General features: G+C 44.8%; 1 pseudogene; it reads left to right on the top strand.

Annotated features, from left to right (window-relative positions):
- Positions 1 to 11566: 11566 nt before the first annotated feature.
- LOC138671936 (large ribosomal subunit protein uL11 pseudogene) lies at positions 11567 to 12077 on the top strand (annotated as a pseudogene).
- Positions 12078 to 14419: the final 2342 nt, after the last annotated feature.

The raw sequence follows: 14419 nt of genomic DNA, 5'->3' as shown, positions 1-14419 counted from the left end.
AACGAGACGACAACCAAACCAAATCCCCAACACGAAGTCGGGGACCCACACAGCGCCTGCGGTTAGCGAAACATTGAGCCTTCTCCTGGGACAATGTCAAATTGTCCACTACATGAGTCCAAATCTGCTGCAACCTATCCACCACAGTATCCACACCAGGACAGTCTGAAGACTCAACCTGCCCTGAAGAGAAACGAGGATGGAAACCAGAATTGCAGAAAAACGGCGAAACCAAAGTAGCCGAGCTGGCCTGATTATTAAGGGTGAACTCAGCCAAAGGCAAAAAGGACACCCAATCATCCTGATCAGCAGAAACAAAACATCTCAGATATGTTTCCAAGGTCTGATTGGTTCGTTCAGTTTGACCATTTGTCTGAGGATGGAAAGCCGAGGAAAAAGACAAATCAATGTCCATCCTAGCACAAAAGGCTCGCCAAAACCTCGAAACAAACTGGGAACCTCTGTCAGAAACGATGTTCTCCGGAATGCCATGTAAACGAACCACATGCTGGAAAAACAATGGCACCAAATCAGAGGAGGAAGGCAATTTAGACAAGGGTGTTATGATTAGGCAATTCAGTACCACAGTGAACATAGAGGTCAGAGCACATACAGTGATCTGACAATAATCCAAAAACATAGAATGAGCTCTGAGACGTGGGAACTCTGACCGCAATCCCTAATCCTATCCAACAACAATAGAGGCAGCCGTGGATTGCGCCTAACGCTACCTATGCAACTCGGCACAGCCTGAGAAACTAGCTAGCCTGAAGATAGAAAATAAGCCTACCTTGCCTCAGATAAATACCCCAAAGGAAAAGGCAGCCCCCCACATATAATGACTGTGAGTAAGATGAAAAGACAAACGTAGAGATGAAATAGATTTAGCAAAGTGAGGCCCGACTTTCTGAACAGAGCGAGGATAGGAAAGGTAACTTTGCGGTCAACACAAAACCCTAAAAACCACGCAAAGGGGGCAAAAAGACCCTCCGTACCGAACTAACGGCACGGAGGTACACCCTCTGCGTCCCAGAGCTTCCAGCAAACAAATAGATAAGCTGGACAGAAGAAAAGCAAACAAAATAGCAAAGGAAAACTTAGCTATGCAGAGCAGCAGGCCACAGGAACGATCCAGGAGGAAAACAAGTCCAATACTGGAACATTGACAGGAAGCCAGGATCAAAGCACTAGGTGGAGTTAAGTAGAGCAGCATCTAGCGACCTCACCACATCACCTGAGGGAGGAAACTCAGAAGCTGCAGTACCACTTCCCTCCACCAACGGAAGCTTACAGAGAGAATCAGCCGAAGTACCACTTGTGACCACAGGAGGGAGCTCTGCCACAGAATTCACAACACAAGGGTACCAAATGGACCATCTTAGAGAAGCGATCACAAACTACCCAAATGACCGACATCTTTTGAGAGACGGGGAGATCCGAAATAAAATCCATAGAAATATGTGTCCAGGGCCTCTTCGGGACCGGCAAGATCAAAAGCAACCCACTGGCACGAGAACAGCAGGGCTTAGCCCGAGCACAAATCCCACAGGACTGCACAAAAGAACGCACATCCCGCGACAGAGACGGCCACCAAAAGGATCTAGCCACCAAATCTCTGGTACCAAAGATTCCAGGATGACCAGCCAACACCGAACAATGAACCTCAGAGATAACTTTACTCGTCCATTTACCAGGGACAAACAGTTTCTCCGCTGGGCAACGGTCAGGTCTATTAGCCTGAAACTTTTGCAGCACCCGCCGCAAATCAGGGGAGATGGCAGACAAAATTACCCCCTCTTTGAGAATACCCGCCGGCTCAGGCAAACCCGGAGAGTCGGGCAGAAAACTCCTAGACAGGGCATCCGCCTTCACATTTTTAGAGCCTGGAAGGTACGAAACCACAAAGTCAAAACGGGAGAAAAACAGCGACCAACGAGCCTGTCTAGGATTCAACCGTTTGGCAGACTCAAGATACGTCAAGTTCTTGTGATCAGTCAAGACCACCATGCGATGCTTAGCTCCTTCAAGCCAATGACGCCACTCCTCGAATGCCCACTTCATGGCCAGCAACTCTCGATTGCCAACATCATAATTACGCTCAGCAGGCGAAAACTTCCTGGAAAAGAAGGCACATGGTTTCATCACCGAGCCATCAGAACTTCTTTGCGACAAAACAGCCCCTGCTCCAATCTCAGAAGCATCAACCTCGACCTGGAACGGGAGCAAAACATCTGGTTGGCACAACACAGGGGCAGAAGAAAAACAACGCTTCAACTCCTGAAAAGCTTCCACAGCAGCAGAGGACCAATTGACCACATCAGCACCCTTCTTGGTTAAATCAGTCAACGGTTTAGCAATACTAGAAAAATTATTGATGAAGCGACGATAAAAATTAGCAAAGCCCAGGAACTTTTGCAGACTCTTCAGAGATGTCGGCTGAGTCCAATCATAAATGGCCTGAACTTTAACAGGGTCCATCTCGATAGTAAAAGGGGAAAAAATGAAACCCAAAAATGAAACCTTCTGAACACCAAAGAGACACTTTGACCCCTTCACAAACAAAGAATTTGCACGCAGGACCTGGAACACCATTCTAACCTGCTTCACGTGAGACTCCCAATCATCCGAGAAGACCAAAATATCATCCAAGTATACAATCAGGAATTTATCCAGGTACTCTCGGAAGATGTCATGCATAAAGGACTGAAATACTGATGGAGCATTAGAAAGCCCGAATGGCATAACCAGGTACTCAAAATGGCCCTCGGGCGTATTAAATGCAGTTTTCCATTCATCGCCCTGTTTAATACGCACAAGATTATACGCACCACGAAGATCTATCTTGGTGAACCAACAAGCCCCCTTAATCCGAGCAAACAAATCAGACAGCAGCGGCAAGGGGTACTGAAATTTGACCGTGATTTTATTCAGAAGGCGGTAATCAATACAAGGTCTCAGCGAACCATCCTTCTTGGCCACAAAAAAGAACCCTGCTCCCAATGGCGATGACGACGGGCGAATATGACCCTTCTCCAAGGATTCCTTTACGTAACTCCGCATAGCGGCGTGCTCAGGCACAGATAAATTAAACAGTCGACCTTTAGGAAACTTACTACCAGGAATCAAATCGATAGCACAATCGCAATCCCTATGCGGAGGTAGGGCACTGGACTTGGGCTCATCAAATACATCCCGGTAATCCGACAAGAACTCTGGGACCTCAGAAGGGGTGGATGATGAAATAGACAGAAATGGAACATCACCATGTACCCCCTGACAACCCCAGCTGGACACAGACATAGATTTCCAATCCAATACTGGGTTATGGACTTGTAGCCATGGCAACCCCAACACGACCACATCATGCAGATTATGCAACACCAAAAAGCGAATATCCTCCTGATGCGCAGGAGCCATGCACATGGTCAGTTGGGTCCAGTACTGAGGCTTATTCTTGGCCAAAGGCGTAGCATCAATTCCTCTCAATGGAATAGGATACTGCAAGGGCTCCAAGAAAAACCCACAGCGCCTAGCAAACTCCAAGTCCATCAAATTCAGGGCAGCGCCTGAATCCACAAATGCCATGATAGAGTAGGATGACAAAGAGCAGATCAAAGTAACGGACAAAAGAAATTTCGACTGTACCGTACCAATGGTGGCAGACCTAGCGAACCGCTTAGTGCGCTTAGGACAATCGGAGATAGCATGAGTGGAATCACCACAGTAAAAACACAACCCATTCCGACGTCTGTGTTCTTGCCGTTCAGCTCTGGTCAAAGTCCTATCACATTGCATAGGCTCAGGTTTATGCTCAGATAATACCGCCAAATGGTGCACAGTTTTACGCTCACGCAAGCGTCGATCGATCTGAATGGCCAAAGACATAGACTCATTCAGACCAGCAGGCATAGGAAATCCCACCATGACATCCTTAAGGGCTTCAGAGAGACCCTTTCTGAAAATTGCTGCCAGCGCACATTCGTTCCATTGCGTGAGCACAGACCACTTCCTAAACTTCTGACAATATATCTCTACCTCATCCTGACCCTGACACGGAGCCAGCAAATTTTTCTCTGCCTGATCCACTGAATTAGGTTCATCATAAAGCAATCCGAGCGCCAGAAAAAATGCATCAATATCGCATAATGCAGGATCTCCTGGCGCAAGGGAAAATGCCCAGTCTTGAGGGTCGCCACGTAATAAAGAAATAATGATCTTAACTTGTAGAACTGGGTCACCATAGGAGCGGGGTTTCAAAGCCAGAAACAGTTTACAATTATTTTTAAAACTCAGAAACTTAGCTCTATCTCCAGAAAACAAATCAGGAATAGGAATTCTTGGTTCTAACATAGAATTCTGAACCACAAAGTCTTGAATATTTTGTACTCTTGCAATGAGATGATCCACACAAGAAGACAGACCTTTAATGTCCATCACTACACCTGTGTCCTGAACCACCCAAATGTCTAGGGGAAAAGAAAGACAAAACACAGTGCAGAGAAAAAAAAATGGTCTCAGAACTTCTCTTTTCCCTCTATTGAGAAGCATTAGTACTTTGGGCCTCCAGTACTGTTATGAACTGGTGATTCAGAACCACAACAGACCTGGTGGTTAAGAGCACACAAAGTGACCTGATAGTTACTAATAACATAGGACGAGCTCTGAGACGTGGGAACTCTGCTGACCGCAATCCCTAATCCTATCACACCACACTAGAGGTAGCCGTGGAGCGCTCCTGACCAGACCTAGGCGCCTCGGGCACAGCCTGAGAAACTAGCTAGCCCTAAGATAGAAAAATAAGCCTACCTTGCCTCAGAGAAATTCCCCAAAGGAAAAGGCAGCCCCCCACATATAATGACTGTCAGTAAAGATGAAAATACAAACACAAAGATGAAATAGATTTTAGCAAAGTGAGGCCCGACTTACTGAATAGACCGAGGCTAGGAAAGATAGCTTTGCGGTCAGCACAAATACCTACAAACAACCACGCAGAGGGCGCAAAAGACCCTCCACACCGACTAACGGTACGGAGGTGCTCTGTTATGAAAGGCAATTCAGTACTACAATGGACATAGCGGTCAGAGCACATACAGTGATCTGACAATAACCCAAAATCATAGAACGAGCTCTGAGACGTGGGAACTCTGCAGACCGCAATCCCTAATCCTCTTCAAACAACACTAGAGGCAGCCGTGGATTGCGCCTAACACTGCCTATGCAACTCGGCACAGCCTGAGAAACTAACTAGCCTGAAGATAGAAAATAAGCCTACCTTGCCTCAGAGAAATACCCCAAAGGAAAAGGCAGCCCCCCACATATAATGACTGTGAGTTAAGATGAAAAGACAAACGTAGAGATGAAATAGATTCAGCAAAGTGAGGCCCGACTTTCTTAACAGATCGAGGATAGAAAAGGTAACTTTGCGGTCTACACAAAACCCTAAAGAAAACCACGCAAAGGGGGCAAAAAGACCCTCCGTACCGAACTAACGGCACGGAGGTACACCCTTTGCGTCCCAGAGCTTCCAGCAACAAATTAGACAAGCTGGACAGAAAAAATAGCAAACAAATAGCAAAGAAGAACTTAGCTATGCAGAGCAGCAGGCCACAGGAATGATCCAGGGAAAAGCAAGTCCAACACTGGAACATTGACAGGAAGCCAGGATCAAAGCATTAGGTGGAGTTAAGTAGAGAAGCACCTAACGACCTCACCAGATCACCTGAGGGAGGAAACTCAGAAGCCGCAGTACCACTTCCCTCCACCAACAGAAGCTCACAGAGAGAATCAGCCGAAGTACCACTTGTGACCACAGGAGGGAGCTCTGCCACAGAATTCACAACAGTGCTCCCTCTGCGTCCCAGAGCTTCCAGCAAGCAAGAAAAGCCAATATAGCAAGCTGGACAGAAAAAATAGCAAACAAAAGAAACACAAGCAGAACTTAGCTTATGCAGTGAAGACAGGCCACAAGAACGATCCAGGAGAGAGCAAGACCAATACTGGAACATTGACTGGAGGCCAGGAACAAAGAACTAGGTGGAGTTAAATAGAGCAGCACCTAACGACTTAACCTCGTCACCTGAGGAAGGAAACTCAGAAGCCGCAGCCCCACTCACATCCACCAAAGGAAGCTCATAGACAGAACCAGCCGCAGTACCACTCATGACCACAGGAGGGAGCTTGACCACAGAATTCACAACACTTTGTGCAAGGAAGAACAGGAGGATCACTGCCAGAGCCCTGCAAAATGACCTCCAGCAGGCCACCAATGTGTATGTGTCTGCACAAATGGTTAGAAACTGACTCCATGAGGATGGTCTGAGTGCACGACGTCCACAGATGGGGGTTATGCTCACAGCCCAACACAGTGCAGGATGATTGGCATTTGCCACAGAACACCAGGATTGGCAAATTCGCCACTGGCGCCCTGTGCTCTTCATAGATGATAGCAGGTTCACATGTGACAGATGTGACAGAGTCTGGAGATGCCATGGAGAGCGATCTGCTGCCTGCAACAACCTTCAGCATGACTGCTTTGGCAGTGGGTCAGTAATGGTGTGGGGTGGCATTTCTTTGGAGGGCCGCACAGCCCTCCATGTGCTCGCCAGAGGTAGCTTGACTGCCAATAGGTACCGAGATGAGATCCTCAGACCCCTTGTGAAACCATATGCTGGTGTGGATGGCCCTGGGTTCCTCCTAATGTAGGACAATGCCAGACCTCATGTGGCTGTAGTGTGTCAGCAGTTCCTGCAAGATGTAGGCATTGAAGCTATGGACTGGCCCGCCCGTTCCCCAGACCTGAATTCGATTGAACACATCTGGGACATCATGTCTTGCACCATCCACCAATGTCACGTTGCACCACAGACTGTCAAGGAGTTGGTGTATGCTTTAGTCCAGGTCTGGGTGGAGATCCCTCAGGAGACCATTCACCACCTCATCAGAAGCATGCCCAGGCGTTGTAGGGAGGTCATACAGGCACATGGAGGCAACACACACACACACAACTGAACATCATTTCCTTGTCTTGAGGCATTTCCACTGAAGTTGGATCAGCCTGTAATTTGATTTTCCACTTTGATTTTGAGCATCATTCCAAATCCAGACCACCATGGGATATTCATTTTGATTGACATTGATCATTTTTATGTTTTATTGTTCTCAATGCATTCCACTATGTAATGAATAAAGATTTGCAACTGAAATATTTCATTCAGCGATATCTATGATGTGGTATTTTAGTGTTCTCTTTATTTTTTTGAGCAGTATATATGTATATATATATATATATATATATATATATATATACAGTGATGAGCAAAAGGGTAACAATGTTCTGAGCTCCTGATTTTCAGCCTCCATATCTCACCATTCACTAGCGATTCAAAGATCATCTTGACTATCTCATACATAAATTTGACTTGTAACTATTTAGCATTAGTGATGGGCGTATGTGCTTGGATAACATCTTATCCGACTATGCTAGGGTGTTATCCGAGTATCTTGACTGTGCTCGTATATTATGTCCCTGTAGCTGCATGATTTGCGGGTGTTGAACAGCTTGAACACATGCGGGGACGCAAACATAAAATTCGAGCACATTCAAGATACTCGGATAACACCCGAGCATGCTTGGATAAGCCGTTATCCTAGCACATTCTCTCAACACTAATTAGCATATGATTAGTTATGATGGAGAGCATGCCAAGAAGGATTCAGGCCTTGTTGAAAGCCAAAAGTGGATTTACAAAATACTAGCAAAATAATAAAAAGTAAAATTTTGTTTTTTAGGAGCAAAACAGTAACAATGCAGTAACATGGCGAGAATCTGCATAACTAATCATATGTTAAATATAGCATATATATATATACACACGCAAATGGCACTTTGATCAATTAAGGCCCAGTCAAATCTCATGCAGTGCTCTGCGCTGAGCATTGTTGGGGTTTCTGTCAAAATCCTCGAAAAATTGTATTCAGACGGAACTCCCGACATTGACAATGGGACAAAAGGAGCCACTTTGGTCTCCTTTTAGTCTCTGCTTCAACAATGTCTGTCGTTTTTAGGCAAACATAAAAGCGGGGTACACCACATTTTTGTGTCCTGAAATAAAGTAGAGTCCAATACTGTTTTTTTTTTCTGAAAGTGGTGAAAAATCATATTTTATAATTCAGTCCTTGTGATTTCACTCCGGGAGAGTTACAACGAGGCAACGATGTTTAATTATAATGAGGTGAGGATGTTTAATTATAATGTTTGGCACCTTGAAACCTCCAGTCGTTAAGTTACAGCACGATACTTGAGATGTGGGATAACATCATCATCGTCTTCTGATCATTCCGGCCGTCTCCAGGCTCCTCGAATCGGCTGAGTGTGATTACACCGAGGTTACTGCTCCCAGTGGGAAAATATTGCTAAAGCAATTTGGGTCTTCTGAGGTTACAGAGCTGGTAACAGTCAGCAGCCGTTATTACTCCTGAAGTATAATTACTATTGCATCCGGACCATCTACTGTGTACAGAAACGTAGATCTGTCACCAGACAGGCGACATGTTCTCAGCTACGTCTGACATTTTGTCTTTCTTTTAACTACAGTCACACACCGATCACAGACTATTCTTCATTCCCGAGCCCTAGAAAATGCTGCCTGTCAGACTAATATTGTAATTGCCTGTGAGGCGTGATTATATTTGACAGATCAAATACACAAGTGCCAGATGATACTTTCTATTAAAGGCAGTGACAGACAGATGAGAAGTGCCAAACGACAAGATGAAAGGAAGCGGAGAGGAAAGAAAGGGTGAAGGATGTAAGGAACACAGGGGAGATTATAAGGTTAAATAAAGAGGAAAGAAAAAGCACGATAAAGATGTTCCAGATCATGCAGGACTATGTTAAACTACGCCGGAGGTTTTGTGACAGTCGCTATGAAGGAGAGACAGCTCCTTGAAGATTTGAATTGACATATGATCCCATAATTGGACGACTCCAATTAATTTACATAATATTAGTACAGTGAGTGCTCTAGAAAATCTGAAATAACACCGAAAAAGAAATTCATAAAATATATAAAAGCATTTGTGCTAACTTTTAGAAATTTTCTGAGAGATTTAAAGGAGTGGAAGGTGACGGGCACAAGGGGGCATTCTTTGCGTCTGGAGGAGAGAAGGTTTTTCCACCAACATAGAAGAGGATTCTTTACTGTTAGGGCAGTGAGAATCTGGAATTGCTTGCCTGAGGAGGTGGTGATGGCGAACTCAGTCAAGGGGTTCAAGAGAGGCCTGGATGTCTTCCCGGAGCAGAACAATATTGTATCATACAATTAGGTTCTGTAGAAGGACGTAGATCTGGGGATTTATTATGATGGAATATAGGCTGAACTGGATGGACAAATGTCTTTTTTCGGCCTTACTAACTATGTTACTATGTTACTATGTTACTATGAGTGTGCCATATTGTTAAAGTTTAATGGTTCCAGAGTGGGGACATAAATAAATAAATAAATAAATAAAAATCTATACTCGCCTATCAGACCAGCGTCAGAGCTCCACAGTCAGTACTGTGTCCACCACGGTCTCCAGGCATGAACATCTTGGGGGGGCGTTACATGATCACTGCAGCCTTCACTTACTGTTGAAAAGGAAGAAACATATCTCTTCTTCTTTGGGATAATATGTGAAGGCTCCAGCCAGTTATTATTATTATTATTATTTATTATTATAGCACCATTTATTCCATGGTGCTTTACATGTGAGGAGGGGTATACATAATAAAAACAAGTACAATAATCTTAAACAATACAAGTCATAACTGGTACAGGAGGAGAGAGGACCCTGCCCGCGAGGGCTCACAATCTACAAGGGATGGGTGAGAATACAGTAGGCGAGGATAGAGCTGGTCGTGCAGTGGTTTGGTCGGTCGGTGGTTAATGCAGGTTGTAGGTTTGTCGGAAGAGGTGGGTCTTCAGGTTGCATACTGATGACAAGAGACCGTGGGGGGCACAGTACCGAGTGTGGAACAGCAGCACTTACACCAATATGGACCCATTAAAGAGAACCTTTCAGCAGATTCATGCAGTCTGGACCATGGCCAGCATGATTTACAGATTGCCTCCATTATTGCAGCCATGCATGTTTCATTCTAAAATACTGCAGCATTTCAGAGAAAACAAACTTTGAAAAGGTGACCTGGGGCAACATGTCTAGTACGACTATTCCAAAAGGCAAGTTTTTGGCTGCTTCTCCCCATCCCATTCTCCTTAAAGGGAACCTGTCACCCCGTTTTTTGAGATTGAGCTATAAATACTGTTAAATAGGGCCTGCGCTGTGCGTTACTATAGTGTATGTAGTGTACCCTGATTCCCCATGTATGCTGAGAAATACATTACCAAAGTCGCCGTTTTCGCCTGTCAATCAGGCTGGTCTGGTCAGGTGGGCGTGTTCACAGCGCTCTTTTCTTCCCCAGCTTTCCGTTGGTGGCGTAGTGGTGTGCGCATGTCCAGAGTTCCGACTTCCCTGCGCCCACGTGAAGACACAGCGCGCGATCTGCGCTGTAATCCCTTGCATCGGTGGGGGCGGCCATCTTCCTGGGGCCGCGCGTGCGCAGATGGAGTGCTCTGCTGCACGGGGCTTCAGGAAAATGGCCGCGGGCAGCCGCGCGTGCGCATTAGAGATCGCGGCGGCCATTTTCCCAAAGCCGAGTTTGCATCTCGGCTTTGGGAAAATGGCCACCGCGATCTCTAATGCGCACGCGCGGCATCCCGCGGCCATTTTCCTGAATCCCCGTGCAGCAGAGCACTCCATCTGCGCACGCGCGGCCCCAGGAAGATGGCCGCCCCCACCGATGCAAGGGATTACAGCGCAGATCGCGCGCTGTGTCTTCACGTGGGCGCAGGGAAGTCGGAACTCTGGACATGCGCACACCACTACGCCACCAACGGAAAGCTGGGGAAGAAAAGAGCGCTGTGAACACGCCCACCTGACCAGACCAGCCTGATTGACAGGCGAAAACGGCGACTTTGGTAATGTATTTCTCAGCATACATGGGGAATCAGGGTACACTGCATACACTATAGTAACGCACAGCGCAGTCCCTATTTAACAGTATTTATAGCTCAATCTCAAAAAACGGGGTGACAGGTTCCCTTTAACTGACAAGTCTTGCGATATGCGCACACACGGGGCCACCGTTTCCAAGTATGTTTTCAGTCTCCACCATGGCTGCAATAACAGAGATGGTCTCTGATTCATGCTGCCCATGGTTTGAGCAGCATAACTTAGCATACTGGTTCCCTTTAAGATCAACTATCAACGTAATGGACAACCATTTTAAGAGTAAAGAGTAAAGACAGGATGCAGCAAATAAAAAAAAATCATCTTTATGGAAGTTTAAAAAATATCAGAGCAATAATTGCTTCACTCTGGCCGGTTTCGGTGTCAGATGAACCCGGATTCAGGACGAGAGTTTCTCCTTACACTTCCTGACTGGTAGAGGTTCAACTCTCATCGGTCGCCCCGAATCCGGGTTCATCTGACACCGAAACCGGCCAGAGTGAAGCAGAGCCCCTTAGTCCGGCACAACCATGCCTCCTAAATTCGACCCCACTGAGATTAAAATCGTGTTCCTGTGATGCACTGGTGGGGAGGTTGGAGCCACCTCTACTCTGGCCCCTAAAATCGTCCATCTGAGTTTGTCACCCAAGAAAGTCGGTGATGACATTGCCAAGGCAACCAGTGACTGGAAGGGGCTGAGGATCACCATCAATCTGACTCTACAGAACAGGCAGACTCAGATTGAGGTTGTGCCATCCGCTTTGATCATCAGGCCCTCAAGGAGCCGTCCCGTGACAGGAAGAAGCAGAAGAACATCAAACAATGGCAACATCTCCATGGATGAAGTGACCAACATCGCCTGTCAAATGAGGCCCCGATCCCTGACCAGAGAGCTGTCAGGAACCATCAAGGAGATCCTGGGAACGGCACAGTCTGTGGGCTGCAACGTGGTCGGCAGACACCCACACGATATCATTGATAATATTAACAGCGGTGCATGGGAGTGCCCAGCGAATTAATCTGAAGATGTGAACTACATATATGATAGTCTATGGGGGATGTTGACATGTCCAATATTTTCCATGGACCAAGTGGGGACCAAGTGGTTCGCAGAAAAGCACAGAGACTTGTCCAGCATTGTTCCAAGTGTCAGATCAATCTCGACAATGCAAGTCTATGTATCCACAAAAATTGGATGGCATCCGTCTACAGTTCTTTTTTCGCAGAGTGCTTGAAAAGAGAATCTTGAGAAACCTCCTTCAATTTTTTTTTTAATTTGACACAAGCTGATGAATTTCTGACCAAACTCTGATAGTAAAACCTGACACAGACCAAACACTGATGACACTGATCAAAAACGCTGATGAAACTCAGACTGGTTTTTTGTGTATGAGAGATTTCACTGCCTTGTCAATGAGCCCTAACTATGGTAAAAGCGGGTAACTGGACGTATTCATGTGCTTTCAATTACATGATATATTGGTGGTAGCAGAACATTGGATTCATATCTATCCTCTCCAGATATACATTGCATTCAATGTTACATTATTAGCACAATTGTTTCCTACATCTGACAACGGATGTGAGATTGTTGTTAGCGAATCCTGATGACTTTGATGTGGTCGTGGACAGTCTCATGCCTATGGGAACACTCGGATGATGATCCCAGATATTTGCTGCCAGAGGAACCAGGAATTGGACATTTGTATTTCCGCCTGCCTGTTTCCCATGAGATAATTGGCATCAATGGTACCTGGTAACTTCTTATTCTCCTAAACAGTCCTAAAATACTATATCTAAATATGTTACAACATAGCTAATTCGTACTAGACAGGAATTCTTCCTTACAACTAGCTGATATATGGTCAGGAATTGGTAGCAATGTCAAGAAAAAGAATAAAGCATTAACTTGAAAATGAGCTTTTTCCCCTGGAAGATTTTCTTACCAGACTTTTACTAAATAGTAGACTAATTGCATGAAGCCCAAGAGATATAAGCCGTCATTAATCAACTTCTGTTCATTTCTTTAGCTAGCGAATGTAACTGACGTCACTGCAGAGAGGCAACGGTTATCCTTTACGATGTTACGGCCATTGCTGTCTCCACATTTAATATCACAAGGCAAGCACCAATTGTTCTACCGATGAAGTTAAAAAAGAAAGTCTGTCTGTGACATGACTGTGCCTGGTGACCCCACTGATTGCAAGCTGTTAATGACATAAAGAGGGCAGGGGTCATAAAAGGCCAGTAAAGAAAGAAGCATTGATGCAGGCTGGAATGCCATTATCTTTCTTCACACACAGGACAAACCTCAGAAAGTACATTATTCTTATATCTAATAATTATCATTACATTTATTAGTAAGATGTTTACATAAATATTTAGCAACATAGTATTGACCAGGTATCGACGTCTACCATAGCACCATCTACATGGCATCTATATATTGTCAAGGTGTTCCTTTGTTAGGACATTAATTAGCATATTAATTCAGAAAGCGACTTTTGTGTCTTTTTGTGTTACTTTGATTTAGGAAAGATATATATCTTGGTACCGTGTTAGCCAGTAGATGGAAAAATATTTAGAATTGAGAGTCCTCAGTGGTTGATACCTTTTAATGGCTAACTGAAAAGATGGTAACAAATTGCATAAATATGTGATTCTTCAGAATTTCTATTAGTCTATGCCTGATGAAGAGACCTGTGTAGTCTCGAAAGCCTGCAATTTGTTACCATCTTTTCAGTTAGCCATTAAAAGGGATCAACCACTGAGGACTCTCAATTCTAAATATTTTTCTGTGTTACTTTGGTGAGCAGAAACCAATACAAGCATATAGATATGGGGCAGTTTTTGAAACATTTTATTATTGAGCCCAAACCAATAAAACTAGTGTTTCTTTAGGATTAACTAGCTTTAGGATATAGCCCAGGCTGCTAATAAAAGAAATAAATCAAATAGCTGTATAAATGTATGGTGCACGGTCGTAGAGAAAAATTGCAAAATACATAAAGACATCTCCAGAGAGGGAACATATCACCTTCACATTTAACATGGGATTAATTATAACTGGGGAAGTGAGAAAGAACTGACACTTCAATCTCCATTGAAGTAGGACCTCCTGCCATCAACAGGTAATTACAACAAGGGATCTGCTGAGAGCCAGCCACCAAGTCTAGGATTAAAATACTCAGAAAATAAAGTGGTGTGCACGTGGCCTAATGCTACAGGCAGCAGAATAGTAAGGCACGGCTTTGGGTGGAGTTCATATTAAATACTGCTCTAAATAAAACAGGTAGCGATAAAGAGTCAGATATTATATATATTTATCTCTCTACTCAACATGGAAAGGTAAGGGATTGAGACACTTTAA

Source organism: Ranitomeya imitator, chromosome 3 (genome assembly GCF_032444005.1).
Source record: "Ranitomeya imitator isolate aRanImi1 chromosome 3, aRanImi1.pri, whole genome shotgun sequence".
In the NCBI taxonomy this organism is placed as follows: domain Eukaryota; kingdom Metazoa; phylum Chordata; class Amphibia; order Anura; family Dendrobatidae; genus Ranitomeya; species Ranitomeya imitator.
The sequence above is the reverse complement of the archived record's forward strand: the minus strand, read 5'-3'. Positions and strand labels throughout refer to the sequence as shown.